Genomic DNA, 16,637 nt, shown 5'->3' with positions numbered 1-16,637 from the left:
CGAGCTCTGCGCATTAGGTCGGCCATCTCTCTCTTGATTTTGCAAGGTCTACCATCTCCCTCTCTTGATTTCGTAGTTCAACTTGATTGTTGACCAAGCCAATTGCCCAGGACCACCAAAAACAGCAGCAGACGCCGCCGGCAGCAAGACACACACACACATAGCTGGCCTTCAAGGCGCCGCAGCTTGCAGTATGCTGCACCAAATTCAGCTGAGTGCCCGTAAGCATGCAGGTTTCTCTCCAATCCCCCAACCCCTTTGCTTCTCCATCTACTCATACTTGTTCTTGCTAATCTTCTCCGATCTGCTGCAGCATTTGCCCCCACCACCCCGTCCCCTTCGACCCAGACTTGGTGTTTCTGCCACCCGTAGTGACGGCTGTTTCTTCTATTGCTCCAACCAACCACGAGTTGCTCGCTTCATAGGAAACGTTACTCCTCATAATCCATCACTTCAAAATCCTAATTAGGCAACTTTCTCTTCATTTCAGTTGACACATAGTTTCTCTTTCATTCTGAACACTCCCCGTGCATCTCCTAATGAGCCTCTGTTTTTTAACATCCTAGTTGTTACTGTACAAAACTAATGCCTACTATCATGGAACTACTTGTGAATAGTTGCTCCAGTTTTTAACATGGTTGCCTAGAATTAAAGGCAAAGTTGCTTTAATTTTTATGGAATTGATAAGTGCTTCTTCTTGTTATCTTCATTCTACCATTTTTTTGTGTCATTCACGAACTGATTCTTACTGTCAGGGAGATGTTTGCAACTAGTTGCTCCTGTTTTTATCACGAGTTGCCTACAATTACAGTTAGAGTTGCTTCAGTTACAGTTAGAATTGTAGGCATTCTATCTGTATATTTTCAATGATCGATCTGTGACGTGCTCATTCGAATGGAAGCTATCTCTTGGCCAATCGGGCGATTAATTTGTGTGGCAGTATCGTCGAATGATTTTTTGGCCCTGCTATTCTTGGTTGCATATGTTAGTTAAGAATTTCCTTTGGATCCTGTACATAGCTACATGGTCTTCCATTTATTTTTGCCTGTAGTCGTCGTCTGGTTGATGAATATGTAGAACAACGTGTGATTTTGGAAAAATTATCACACAACAAAAACACACAGTAAAAGATACCATACTTGCCGTACATAGTCTGCATCCTTTGTTTATGCACAATACATGAAAGATGATATAGTTGCCTATAATTAATCATACGGTTGCCTAAAACCATGTATCTCATTGCCCAATCTCATGAACAGAAACATTACCAAGACCACGATTTGGCCAACATCTAATGGTTTTAGATACCTTTCAATTAAGTTTGTGTCATAGTGGTGTGTCAAGAATTTCTTCTCTTCGGGTGGGATCCCTTGGTATGATCATAAACACTTGCCGAATGATCATAGAGGGTGGCGGGGTGGAGTTGGTAATGGGGACATAACTAAAACCATGAAGTTTTTTATGAGATTAAGTTTATCTGTGAACCCCTAAAAAGCAAATATGTGTGTGTTCTTTATCCCTTTTTCGGGTGTCATGGTTGCGCACATTCAACTATACAGTTTCCTAGAACCATGTATCCAGTTTCCCAATCCTCATGAACAGAAACATTATCAAGACCATAATTTGGCTTATATGTAAAGGTTTTAGATACCTTTCAATTAAAATTGTGGCATAGAGATGCATCAAGAATTTCATCTCCTCAGGTTGGATCCCTTGGTATGATCATAAATACTAGGCGAATGATCATAGAGGGGGGGGCAGCGTGGAGCTGGTCATGGGGACATAACTAAAACCACGCAGTGTTTTTAGGGGATTAACTTTATTTGTAACCCCCTCCAAAACTGAACATGTGTATGTTCTTTATCCCTTTTCTAGGTGTCATAGTTTCCTACAATCAACCATAATGTTGCACAAAATCATGTATTCAGTTGCCCACAATCAACCATACAGTTGTCTAAAATCATGTATCCAGTTGCCCACAATCAACCATATAGTTGTCTAAAACCATGTATCCAGTTACCCAATCCTTATGAACAAAACAATTATCAAGACCATAATTTGGCTAATATGAAAAGGTTTTAGATACCTTTTCAAGTTTGTGCCATGGAGACGCGTCAAGAATTTATCTCCTCAGGGTGGGATCCCTTGGTATGATCGTAAATACTTGGCGAATGATCATAAAGGGGAAGCAGGGTGGAGTTGGTCATGGAACTAAAACCGCGAACTATTTTTAGAGGATTAAATTTATCTATGAACCCTCCAAAAATGAATATTTGTATGTTCTTTTACCCCTTTTCAGTCATAGTTGCCCACAATCAACAATACAGTTGCCTAAAGCCAAGTATCTAGTTGCCCACAATCAATAAATAGTTTGCCTAAAACCATGTATCCAGTTGCCCAATCCTCATGAACAGAAACATCACCAAGACCATTATTTGGTAAATATCTAAAGGTTTTGCATACCTGTAATTATGTTTGGGTCATAGAGGTAGAGTCAAGATTTTAGAGGTGTAGCTAGTCAATTGGTGTCATGGTACCAACTTACAAGGATCATCCGCTGATAGGTAGTCATACTACGAAAAAAATGAGTTGCTTTCCTGTAACACTAAAGTTGCCTCTATAGCACACAAAGTTGCTCGGAAAAAAAGTTTGTCGAAACCTACTCATATGGGATCTAGTTTTGAAGAACTCGTCGCGAGAAACCCAACGGTGAAAACGGATCTGAATTTCGACACCCGAATCAAAAGTTACAACTTTTTAAAGTTTTTGATCCCATAATAAATGCAGGTGGGATATATAACGTTGAGCACAGGGGACATGACGTTTTCCTTTTCTAGGTGTTCCTGCGGGATGCGTGGGTGCTCTTTCCTATTATGGGAGAGCGCTCGCTCCCCCGACTGGGCGCTCGGGCGCCACCTAGTCGCGTCCTTGTTTATTTGTTCGAAAACTGCCGTTGTGGGTAGCGGATGTTTTGGTTATCTGCTTGATTGTTCAGTCCTCGAAGTGACGCGAGCACGCATGAATCGGAAGGCTAGCATTATTTCATTTTCAAATCACGATGAGCTTTTCCGGACATTTTTTGTTGGTGGATATGTGACAATTTGTTGGTGGATCTGTGACAACCCTGTCCTGGCATCTGGGAGTATATGGTTTTTTTTGGGGTAAAACTACATGCGGGGAACAGAGCACAGTTGCTTAAAATGTGAAGGCTCGGATCTTCTACTGCAAGCGCATAACCTTCATTTCTTCAAAAGAACAATTCCTAAAGTATCGGTAGCTGGTGGATAGGAATTGGACATTGTGCGTCTGACACTTGATGAAATCCCTACACTACTCTACTAGTATGTATTATAAAACATTTACATCACAATATCTGGTTATATATATATCATTTAAGCACTGCTTTGTTACTTGAGTTAATGCTTACCATCTACACCTTAAATAGTGTTTGCAAGCAGGAAAGCAGTATTATAGTTATTCATGTTGTGCTGGATGCTGGTGACGATGCATATTCGCTGCCCGTGTGACTGATTTACCTGTAGAAGTAGTACTAAGTAGTACTGTTGACTGATACATATTCGCTGCTCCTTAACTGTTTGATTGATTTTCTAAACTTGTAAAAGCTTTATATATAAGTCTGTTAATTGACTATGTGTTGATTGATTTACATGAAGAAGTTATCGTGCCTTTTACCTGATGTGCGGTTGTACCTGTACCAAATGGAATTGATGCTCTTACAAGTTACAATCTGATGAACCTACGTTTTAAAAAAATGAACCTATGTTTGGTCATGGTTGCATATTTCCTACCCAGTACTATGTGATTGATTTTCTAAACCTATACAAGCTTTATTTATATCTGTGACTACTGGTTGATTTACATGAACATTATGTACGCCTTTACCTGATGAACCTGTCCTGCTGCTTTACTGCTTACCTGTCCTGCTGCTTTAATGTAAATTGTTTCTCTTGTAATATGGTGGAACCTACATTTACTCTGTTTTTCTGAATAACTAGAGTGATGTTAATGAATTTAATTTTAATTACCGTAGTTATTGTCATTATGTCAAAAGTAAAGATCACCAAGATAAAGAGAATCAAATGTTCAATTAGCAATTTCCTTTTGTGGGTAGCGGATGTTTTGGTTATCTGTTTGATTGTTCAGTCCTGGAAGTGACGCGAGCACGCATGAATCGGAAGGCCAGCATTATTTTATTCTCAAATCAGGATGAGCTTTTCTTTGCACATTTGGCGCCCTATAATTTGTTGGTGGATATGTGACAATCCCGTACTGCCATCTGGGAGTATATGGTTTTTTGTCCGGGTAAAACTACATGCGAGAAACATAGCACAGTTGCTTAAAATGTGAAGGCTCGGATCTTCTACTGCAAGCGCATAACCTTCATTTCTTCAAAAGAATGATTCCTAATATATCGGTGGCTGGTGGACAGGAATTGGACATTGTGCATCTAACACTTGATGAAATCCCTACACTACTCTATGTATTATTAAACATTTACATCACATATCTAGTTACATGCATCATTTGTTACTTCAGTTAATGCTTACCATCTTGCGTGGCTGGCAATTCAAAATAGAATCTGGACGGCGGACTGGTTGGCTAGAAGGGGATGGCCAAACTGTGGCAATTGCCCGCTCTGTATGAGGGAACCGGAAATCGTGGAGCACCTTTTCTTCCGCTGTCGTTTCTCCCTCAGGCTTTGGGCATGGTGAGAGACTGGCTACATCTTGTGAGCTTGGATATGTCCCTCTGGGCTACTTACAGAAACATCAAGGATTGGTGGTATGACATGGTTTCCATCCAAAGGATCCATGGAAGGGCAATGGCTTCGCTCACTATGCTAGTATGTAAGACGATCTGGGACGAGAGGAATGCAAGGGTCTTTCGCAGCAAGTCGCCCCCCCCCCCCCAACTATTCTTCTTCGAACCATCAAGGGAGCGGCGGGGCTTTGGGCGACCGCGGGAGCAAAGATTTTGGGGCACATCCTACCGGGAGAGTAGTGTTTTTCCTGTTTTTGCTCTCCCCTTTGGGGGGCTTTTTTCTTTCTCTGAAAACATTGTCAGACTTCTTCCTCTCTTAATTAATGAAAAGGGGCAAAACATTTGCCCCATGTTTAAAAAAAAGTGTTTTGTGAGCAGGAAAGCAGTATTACGTTATCCATGTTGTGTTGGATGCTGGTGACTCATGCATATTCGCACCACCTGTGACTGGTTTACCTGTAGAAGCTTTATAGAACTGTTGATTGATACATATTTGCTGATCCTTAAACTGTGTGATTGATTTTCTAAACTTGTAAGTCTGTTAATTGACTATGTACTGATTGATTTTACCTGCAGAGTGCTGCTGCTTACTGTTTACCTGCACAGTGCTGCTGCTTCAGTGTACCTGTACCAACTGGAATTGTTGCTCTTACAATCTGATGAACCTATGTTTAGTCATGGTTGAATATTCTGTGTGATTGATTTTCTAAACCTATAGGACCTTTATTTATATCTGTGACTACTGGGTTTTTTCGATAACTTATCTGTGACTACTGGTTGATTTACATTTAGAACCTTATGTGCGCCTTTACCTGATGAAACTGTCCTGCTGCTTTACTGTTTACCTGTACTGCACTGCTTTAGTGCTTACATGTCCTGCTGTTTTAATGTAAATTGTTTCTCTTGTAATATGATGGAACCTACATTTACTCTGTTTTTTCTGAATAACTAGAGTGATGTTAATGAATTTAAATTTTAATTACTATAGTTATTGTCATTATGGAAACTTTGTTCATTCAAAAGTAAAGAGCACCAAGATAAACAGAATCAAATGTTCAATTAGCAATTTCCTTTTGCAAAAACATGCTCATGGATGCAACGGTCTGATATTGCTTTGTCTTTGCAGGCCATGGCCGTACCGTTTGGAGGAGGAGCAGTGGCTGCTGCAGCTGTCGTGGCTGGCGGGGGAGAACCTTGGTACTGCCCAAAGTGTCGCCATTACCTGAGAGGCAATAAAGCAGAGCATGAAAAGAAACATGAGTACGATAAAAAGAAGAAAGAAGAATTCGTCCGCAAGACTAAGGAGGAGAACATCAAGAAGAGTGGGAAAGCTGGTGGAAACAAGGGATGTAACAAGGGCTCCAACTCTGGGAAGCTCAGCAAAATTTGCAAGTAAAGGTGAGAATTATGACTGACTAGCGTAAATGATATCAAAGTGATTTATCAAATTATGTGTTCAGAGACCAATGCTATGGAACCTAGGAAGGGAACTTGCATCAAAAATCATTTGTTTGTATCACAAAATATATTGCACAATCAGAGAAGTCATAACAAACTTGGATCAAACAGTTTTTTGGCTTTTCTTTTTTGTGCCACAAAGTTTACTTGCTAAATCGAGCTCTTCTCTATTGCAGCTACATCAAAAAAGGCGTGCCTAAGTTAGCAGAGCCAGAAGCGGCTGAATATGGATAACAAGTTTCAGAGCTATGTTTTGATCAGTCGACAGTAATACCCCAATGTTATTGCTGTAATAGGCTAGTTTCGCTTTCTAGCAACTTAGCAACCGAAATTTTGATGTGCGTGCATAGATCTAGATACATGGAAACATATGCCGCGATCTAGATACATAGAGGTTTATGTTGGAAATCTGAGCAATTTACCGAATGATTTTATTAACAGAAATACTAGATAAAGCATGACCAGAATAGTAGTGATAAAACAAGCCTTGCGATTTGACAAAGAGAAGGTAAACAACATCTTCATATATGAACTGTAACTAAACATATCTAGAGCAGACAGTATAGCAAGTTGCATATATGAAATAGAGTCTAACATATCTAGGGCAAATACTAGAACAAGGAACTGTAGCAGGACCTCTAATAGAAAGGAGAAGAATACGTACGGGACAACAGCAGCAGAAGCGCTGGACTTGGGGTTGGTGTCCTCGCCTGCCATGTTGTCGAGGAGGTCGTGGACGTCGGGGAAGAAGTCGTCGTCGGGAAAGTAGTCATCGGCGACCGGATTGTCCGTGATGAAGCAGCCAGTAGTCGCGCTGAGCGCTCCCCAAAAACCTTATCACCCTTCTCTCGCACAGGACTCAAAAGGTGCAGTTTCGGAGGCCTACTGTCCCGACATGCGGTGCACGCCGCAAGCCGGGATGAGGAAGACAGCAGCAGCTCAGAGATGGAACCGATGGTGAGGGAAGGAGTAGTTCTGGTGCGTCTTTCTGGGAGGAGCGACCTCCCTTTTATAGGCGCAAGAGAAGGATGCGAGAGGGCACCGACGGGAGGTGAAACGAAGAGACGGAGATGAAGCGAACAGCCAGCAGCCGAAGGGCTGCACCGTTCGCATTCGAACTCCACTTTCGCAAAAATCTTTTCAGCTTCCGTGTGACCTTTCGTATACCCGTAGTGCGTGGCAAAAATTTAGACATCGGCTCATTCCCACAACCAGCGGCGCGTCGTGACGAGGCGGGCGGCGGAGGAGGAGCGCGCGTGGATGTCCCTCTTGTTCTCATGCTCATACAAGTGGGGAAAGAACCTCCTTATAAAGAGGTCCAACTCCCTCTAAACTAGCAATGTGGGACTAAACTTTAGTTCCACCTCTTGCCTTGCACGAATGGGCTGCGTGGGCCTCTAGGATTTATTAAGAATTTCTGAAAGTGCTATTGGGCTAGGCCCAAAATAGACAAAATTCCAGCAATCCCCCACCAGATCCCAGAGGCACACAAAAATTGCCTTTGGTTCCAAAACACTATTTTATATACCGGTACTGCAGTGGAGACTATTAAGTTGAACTTCCACCTAGAACTCTATGCTACACTAGTAAGCAACTTGAATAGTGGACTGGGCCTTGAACTGCAAGTTTTCTGCGAATCTAGCTTCACATAAAGCCTTGACCGATACGTGGCTACCGTGGGTCTTCCCCGCGGGTGGAGCTTATGCTTCATACTCCGTGACCTTTCATGAGTTTACTAGAGAGAACCCTACTCTCATAGATTGCGACGTTTGACAATCAGACTCATATAGGTGTGTTCTTCAAAAGATGTTCTGCAGGATAACATCTCTGCTTAAATGAGCCATTTAGAACACATTAAGATATACATCAACCTGCCATGCAGATTAGGAGAGTATTGCATCAAATGGAGTGGTATTGTGAATAGTAAGGATACTCTCCTCTCAGTTGACCAACAGCTTGTCTTCCACATCTAATTCACGGGATCTCTGATCACAAAGAATAGGTTACCACTGTGAACAACTCATGTTGTGGGTCTCATACCCATCTCCCTCGATGCATTATCTATCACATTACGTGATAGACCCTTAGTAAAAGGATCTGCCAGATTTTTAGACGTTTGGATATAATCTAATGCAATAACTCCGGAGTTCTTCATTTTCCTGACAGACTTTAACCTTCTCTAAACGTGTCTTGATGACTTCATGTTATCCTTTGAGCTGCCCACTTTCGTAATCACAGTTTGATTGTCGCAGTTCATAAGGATACCCGGTACAGGTTTCTCAACAACCGGCAAGTCATTCAAGAGCCGACGAAGCCAATCTTCTTCGACCGTAGCTGTATCTAGTGCTGTGAGTTCTGCTTCCATTGTTGACCTCGTTAAGATGGTCTGCTTGCAAGACTTCCAAGAAACAGCGCCACCTCCATGAGTGAATACATATCCGCTCGTGGCCTTTATCTCATCAGCATCTGAGATCCAGTTTGAGTCACTATACCCTTCAAGCACCTTTGGGTGCCCGGTGTAGTGAATTCCATAATTTGCAGTGCCTTTCAAATAACGCAAAACTCTCTCTAGAGCTTTTCAATGCACATCTCCTGGTTTTGCGACAAACCGACTCAGTTTGCTAACAACAAAAGAGATGTCAGGTCTTGTAGCACTTGCTAAGTACATAAGCGAGCCAATAATCTGAGAATATTTCAATTGATCTCTAGCAATTCTTCGATTCTTTCGAAGTAACACACTTGCATCATAAGGTGTTGGAGAGGGCTTGCAGTCACTATAGCCAAAGCGACTCAAGATCTTTTCCACATAGTGAGATTGAAGCAATGTAATCCCACCATCATCGTCTCTCAACAACTTGATGTTCAGAATGACATCAGCCACTCCTAAATCCTTCATCTCAAAACAGCGAGTTAGGAAATTCTTGACCTCCTTAATAACATTCAGATTTGTTTCGAAAATCAGTATGTCATCAACATACAAGCAAAGGATAACTCCCTCGCCCCCACCATGGCGATAGTACACACATTTGTCAGCTTCGTTCACAACAAAGCCTGCAGCTGTTAAAGTTCTTTCAAACTTCTCATGCCACTGTTTGGGTGCTTGCTTGAGTCCATACAAAGACTTCAGCAACTTGCACACTTTTCCTTCCTGACCATCTAGTACAAACCCATCTGGTTGTTCCATATAAATTTCCTCGTCCAACTCTCCATTTAGGAAAGCAGTCTTAACATCCATTTGATGAACGAGAAAACCATGCGAGGCAGCTAGTGAAAGTAGAACTCGAATAGTGGTCAGTCGAGCCACAGGTGAGTAAGTATCAAAGAAGTCTTCACCTTCCTTTTGGGTATAACCCTTAGCCACGAGCCGAGCCTTGTACTTTTCAATAGTACCATCAGGCCTAAGCTTCTTGTTGAATACCCATTTGCATCCTATAGGTTTGCACCCATAAGGACGATCAGTTATCTCCCAAGTTTCATTCGCCAAGATGGAATCCATCTCGCTACGAACTGCTTCCTTCCAATAGTCAGCATCTTCAGATGCATAGGCCTCTGAAATAGAACTGGGAGTGTCATCTATGAGATACACAAGAAAATCATCACCAAAGGACTTTGCAGTCCTCTGTCTCTTGCTCCTAGTAGGAACTTCATTGTTCTCCTCCACAGGACTTTCAAAGTGTTCCATCGAAATGGCAGGTTTGCTAATTGTAACTGGTTCCTGATTCGATGAACTAGGCATCTCCTGATTAGATGAGGTAGCCATATCCTTCATGGGAAAGATATCTTCAAAGAAAGTCGCATCATTCGACTCCATGATCGTACCGACATGCATGTCAGGTACCTCAGATTTTACAATCAAGAATCTATAGCCAATGCTATGAAAAGCATATCCCAGGAAAACACAATCCACAGTCTTTGGTCCAAGCTTCTGCTTCTTTGGAATTGGAACATTGACTTTCGCCAAACAACCCCATGTTCGTAGATAAGAGAGTTTTAACCTTTTCTTCTCCCATTCCTCGAATGGAGTTATCTCTTTGTTCTTTGTGGGAACTCGGTTTAGGACATGACATGCCGTCAATATCGCCTCCCCCCACCATGCCTTGGAGAGACCCGATGTGTCTAACATGGCGTTAACCAAATCAGTTAGAGTACGGTTCTTTCTTTCGGCCACCCCATTTTACTGAGGTGAATAGGGAGGCGTCCTCTCGTGGATTATACCATGTTCCGCACAAAAAGCATCAAATTCATTAGAAAAATACTCTCCACCACGGTCGGACCTAAGCCTCTTGATTTTCCGATCAAGTTGATTTTCCACTTCAGCTTTATAGATCTTGAAAAAGTTCAAAGCCTCATCCTTATATTTCAGAAGATACACACGGCAGTATCTAGTGGAGTCATCAATTAACGTCATGAAATATTTCTTTCCACCTTTTGTCAAAACACCATTCATTTCACATAAATCTGAATGTATGAGCTCTAGTGGTGCAAGATTTCTCGTTTCCGCAGTCGTGTGAGACTTACGAGGTTGCTTAGCTTGCACACAAACTTGACACTTAGATCCCTTGACAGTGGTGAAACTAGGGATTAAGTTCAACTTCGCTAGTCGCGACATGCAACCAAAATTAACATGACAGAGACGTGAATGCCACACACTGGATTCACTATTGTTGCAAATATGATTAAAAACTTTATTGCAAACGTCTGATAAGGATAAACGAAACAGACCTCCTGACTCATAGCCTTTACCAACAAAGGTTCCATACTTGGATATTAAAAATTTATTCGACTCAAAGACAAGCTTGTAGCCATCTCTACACAGAAGAGACCCGCTAACAAGATTTTATTGACGGAGGGGACATAATGCACATTCTTCAGCCGCACGATCTTCCTCGAAGTAAACTTCAGATCGACCGTGCCAACACCACGAACAGAAGCACTTGAACCGTCGCCCATCAGCATGGTTGAAGTCCCTGCGGTCTGGTAAGACCAAAACATGGAAATATCACCGCATACATGCACATTAGCACCCGTGTCAATCAACCAATCAGGCGAATGACATACTGAAAGAATAGTGGGAAATATACCATACCCATCATCCTTCATGTCAGTGTCTCCAATGACAACATTAGCGGTCTTGCCGCCTTTCCCAGGGTGACGCTTGTCATAGCGATTAGGGCAACTAGGAGCCCAATGATCAGGATCGCCACACACATGACAAGCACCTTTCTTCTTGTCATTCTTTTTCTTGAAGTTTGTGTGCTGCACAACCTTGTTCTTCCCATCAAACTTTGCTTTACCATCAAACTTGCCCTTGTTCTTGAACTTGTGGGGCTGGAAGTTCTTCTTTTGTACCAGATTGGCACTAGATCCTCATTCAATACCTTGAGCACGTGTATCCTTTGCTCTCGCCTTTTCTTCCACATCAAGAGTGCCAATGAGATACGGGACGGAAAACTCCTGTCTCTTATGCTTCAGTAAGGTAGCAAAGTTCCTCCACGAAGGAGGAAGCTTAGTGATGATACCTCCGGCAACAAACTTGTCCGGTAGCATACAACTGAAGTGCTCAAATTCTCTAGCAAATGACTGTATCTCATGAGCTTGCTCAACCACGGAGCGCTCTTCAGTCATCCTGTAATCATAGAATTGCTCCATGATGTACAGCTCAGTGCCAGCATCCGAGACCCCAAACTTGGCCTCGAGTGCATCCCACATATCTTTTCCATTATCAATTGATGCATAAGCATCAACTATGTTCTCACCAAGAACACTCAAGAGAGCAGCCTTAAACAGAGTATCCATTTTCTGAAAAGCTTGTGCCTGTTGAGCATCAAGCTCTCCTTCAGGTTTGCCTAGAGTGGCGTCATAGCAACTCATGGTTTGAAACCATAAGACTGCTCTCACGCGCCACCTCTTATAGTGGATACCCTCAAACATAGGAGGTCTCATGGAAGCAGCAAAACCACTCAGGGTAAATTGCCTATAATAAGGTTTTTGGATTGTTGGAAATATGAGCAATTTACCGAATTATTTTATTAACAGAAATACTAGATAAAGCATGACCAGAATAGTAGTGATAAAACACGCCATGCGATTTGACAAAGAGAAGGTAAACAACATCTTCATATATGAACTGTAACTAAACATATCTAGAGCAGACAATATAGCAAGTTGCATACATGAAATAGAGTCTAACATATCTAGGGCAAATACTAGAACAAGGGACTGTAGCAGGACCTCTAATAGAAAGGAGAAGAATATGTACGGGACGGCAGCAGCAGAAGCGCTGGACTTGGGGTCGGTGTCCTCGTCTGCCATGTCGTCGAGGAGGTCATGGACGTCGGGGAAGAAGTCGTCGTCGGGAAAGTAGTCGTCGGCGACCGGATCGTCCGTGATGAAGCAGCCAGTAGTCGCGCTGAGCGCTCCCCAAAAACCTTATCACCCTTCTCCCGTACAGGACTCAAAAGGTGCGGTTTCGGAGGCCTACTGTCCCGACGTGCGGTGCACGCCGCAAGCCGGGATGAGGAAGACAGCAGCAGCTCAGAGATGGAACCGATGGCGAGGGAAGGAGTAGTTCTGGTGCGTCTCTCTGGGAGGAGCGACCTCCCTTTTATAGGCGCAAGAGAAGGAGGCGAGAGGGCAGCGACGGGAGGTGAAACGAAGAGACGGAGATGAAGCGAACAGCCAGCAGCCGAAGGGTTGCACCGTTCGCATTCGAACTCCACTTTCGCAAAAATCTTTTCAGCTTCCGTGTGACCTTTCGTATACCCGTAGTGCGTGGCAAAAATTTAGACATCGGCTCATTCCCGCAACCCGCGGCGCGGCGGGACGAGGCGGGCGGCGGAGGAGCGCGCGTGGATGTCCCTCTTGTTCTCATGCTCATACAAGTGGGGAAAGAACCTCCTTATAAAAAGGTCAAACTCCCTCTAAACTAGCAATGTAGGACTAAACTTTAGTTCCACCTCTTGCCTTGCACGAATGGGCTGTGTGAGCCTCTAAGATTTATTAAGAATTTCTGAAATTGCTATTGGGCTAGGCCCAAAATAGACAAAATGCCAGCAGTTTATACAAAACCATAGATGGAGATCTATGCTGGAAGTGATTCAGATACATGGAAATATGCAGCGATCTAGATACATAAAGATCTATACAAAACCATAAACCATCTTACCTAGTTCTTGGTGTAGAGGAATGAGAAGAGATTTATATGTGTTCTTGTTCTTATTTTTTCTGAAACAGAGAGGGGAATTGGATGAAACGGGTGGTTTCGAGGAACATACGTAGATGAGGACTTTCATAGAGTAGAAGGAAACTTTTTACTCCACCGGTGCCGTGCATATATGGACGGAAATACTTAGGAACGCAGTAATCGGAGGGGGCGTTGATCTCCTTTTTTGTTTCCTTATTAATGGCTATTTATTATTTTTTGGAAAAGAGATATGGACGGCCGGCACCGCCTTCATCTGAGATTCTGAGAAACGAAAACCGACTCGAAAGAAGAATCTGAGAAACGAAACGTGGCACTGTGCCCCATCCAAAACCGATGGCAGAAGCTATTTTTTGCGAGGGGGCTAGAATTTAACACAAATCCCGTCCGCTACGATGATGAACAGAGGATGACAGTTTTTCTACGATCGAGTCAACTACTCTACCTTGCCTAAATCTGAATGAGTATGAACTTGACAAGCTGTTCTATTTATTTATTTTGACAGACTACTCTAGTAATTAACAAGAATAAGGAGCCAAGAAAAAGAAGAAGAAGAAGAAGAAGAACGAACACGACCGATTTTGTAGGAAAAGCAAGTCAAGATTGCAACGGGCAAGTATAACTAATATAAAGTTATAAACAGATCGATGGACAAACAAGAGATTTAACTCACCGGGGCAACAAGAGTCCTAGATCAATTAACGGAAGGAAGTACAGGTACTGATGCCCAGAAATGCATCTACCGAACAGGGCTGGATAACGCATCGGCCGATGGACGAGGAAATTCACGGGCAGTCGTGCACGAAGGAGGCAGGAGAGCACCAGGCATATTCAACGACGAGCAGGTTCCATGACCCGTAGGTATGCCTGGTTGTTGAGATCCATATATGGGTGGAGAGGTCCATGGAGCGAGGGAAGAAGATAAAGCAATACTTCCTGTTAGGGATACACATAACAGGTAGGCCCACGAGGGGTCGAAATATCATGAAGTATGGGTCCAGACGACATGTGGGTTCAGATAAATTTCATACAGACATACTATCCATTCGGACAAGCAGCATACTATCCACTCGACCAAGCAGTATGTCATCCACTCGGCCGACAGTTCACCACTCGACAGTACGACTCACTCGGATATACGAAGACCAGCAGGCAGCAAAGCAGTCGGCATCATTCTCATAGTGAGGGCTTGGTAGTGGGCTGACATTATGACATTCATGCCCCACTTTGTAACATAGAAGGTGAGGGGGTGGCGCACTCTATATAAGCCACCCCCACCACTAGACTTGAGGAGCTTTTTCTTCCACCTCTCTCTCTCTCTCTCTCTCTCTCTCTCTCTCTCTCTTTCACCATTAGTCTCAGGACTACGGGGATCCGTTCTTCTCTCATTGTAATCTCGGGATACATACTAAGATAAAACAAAGCTTCTCCGGAGCACGAGACGTAGGGTTGTTATCTCCACCGTGAGAGGCCCGAACTCGCTAAAACCACTGTGTCACCCATATGCATCTCGATAGATCATGCTCCTTTATCCTACCCCTCTCTTATTGTCGGAATCGTTACCACGACAGTTGGCGCCCACCGTAGGGCATGGCGTCTATCGAGCCATGATGCAGATGGTTATTTTTTAACCACTGGCGGCAGATCGATTCCCGTTGAAGGAAACAGGTATCAATCCAAACACTTACAAGAAACCGGCTACACCTCTGCGCACGGCCACCGGCGCCGTCCGCCCCGTCGTCTTCTCCAACCTCGGTACACCCGAGTGCGTGCGCGGCCACCGGCGCCGTCCGCCCCGTCGTCGTCAACAACCTCAGTACAGCCGAGTGCGTGCGCGGCCACGGGCGCCGTCCGCCCCGTCGTCGTCTCCAACCTGGTAAAGTGAGTGCGTGCGTGGCCACCACCGCCGTCCGCGTCGTCGTCGTCTTCGACCTCCGCACAACCGATTGCACCTCGTCTGCGACGTCGTCGTTGAGCCTTCACTCGTGGCCGGCGGCTCCGTCCACCTCGTCGTCGTCATGCACGGGCGCCGGCATCGTCCGCTTCATCGCCGTCTTCAATCTTATCGTTGAGCCCCCACGCACGGCTGCAGACTCCGCCTCGTGTTCTCGGCCTCCGCGGTGGAGGCGCAGGCCCACATCGCTCTTTCCTCCGGCGCCACTCGCCAGCGACGGTCTCCGCGGCGGAGGCGCGCTGCAGCGGCACCTACACAACAGCCACGCTACAAAACAGCCACGACCCACAACCTGCAACCGATGGCCGTTCGGGATCAATAGAGTCAAGGCCTCGTAAACCCCCACGTAAGTGCATGCATAACGTGGCCACTTCCATGATCCATTAACTGCATGCATGAAAAAATAAAAGAAAACGGAAGGACGACTCCCACCAATAGGCAACCCCGTTGGATCCGCTTTGTCAAGGTAATCACCTCATTAAGCGGCCAATTGATGAGGATTTACAACGTCAGTTACTACCCAATTATTGCGGCCATAAATGCGTTGCTTTAGCGCTGGTTAATTAGTGCATGCATGTATGCCGTTAACTCGGTGGCTACGCTGGCTATACTTGCTAACTTGCAGGAAGTGCTGGTACAGCAAAAAATATTTGTGGATGTACGAGTACTTGCTAACTTGCAAGCCTACTGAGACGAACAACGCGGTCCGACCGACTCATCATTTATTCCACTCGGCTGATGGCGTGGCCACCGGATCGCAGCCTAGCTGAGGTTCACTCGACCGACTCACCTTTTCACTCGGCGGGCTAACGAACAGCCACTGGCGCTATCCGCCTCCTCGTCGTGTCCGGCTTCGTCTACGAGGCCATCGTCGAATCTCCACGCACAGCCACCCGGCTTGTCGTAGTCCCAGCCACTCAACAGAGGATTAAGGACCTGCTTTTCTCCGATTATTTACAGTTTAGTTCTGAAATTACCGTACAACTGCTTAACAGTTCCTTTTCTGTTCGAACCCAGGTTCAGGACTAAAGCTCACTTGAATGACCATCCACTCGAATGATTCGCACGCATGCTCGGACGAATTAACTCGGATGGCTAACAAACCACTGCGACAGTCGGACATGGACATTTTGGTCCAGCAATCACTCGGTCGCCCCATGCTTCATCATTGTTCAGCTGGATAGGTGCCACTCAGACGCTTCGCGCATTGTCACTCTGCAGCACGCATCTCCATCACTTGGC

At 44.4% G+C, this 16,637-nt stretch overlaps 1 long non-coding RNA gene across 1 annotated transcript; it reads right to left on the bottom strand.

The window, feature by feature from the left end:
* Window positions 1–5,836: 5,836 nt before the first annotated feature.
* Window positions 5,837–14,339, bottom strand: LOC120976834 (uncharacterized). Its single transcript, XR_005773344.1, has 2 exons — window positions 14,115–14,339; window positions 5,837–6,004 (listed from the first exon to the last, which is right to left on the bottom strand). It is a non-coding gene; the product is annotated as an uncharacterized lncRNA (long non-coding RNA).
* Between the last annotated feature and the right edge of the window lie 2,298 nt (window positions 14,340–16,637).

The sequence above is a fragment of the Aegilops tauschii genome, chromosome 3, assembly GCF_002575655.3.
Source record: "Aegilops tauschii subsp. strangulata cultivar AL8/78 chromosome 3, Aet v6.0, whole genome shotgun sequence".
Classification (NCBI taxonomy): domain Eukaryota; kingdom Viridiplantae; phylum Streptophyta; class Magnoliopsida; order Poales; family Poaceae; genus Aegilops; species Aegilops tauschii.
This window is presented reverse-complemented; position numbering and strand designations above follow the sequence as displayed.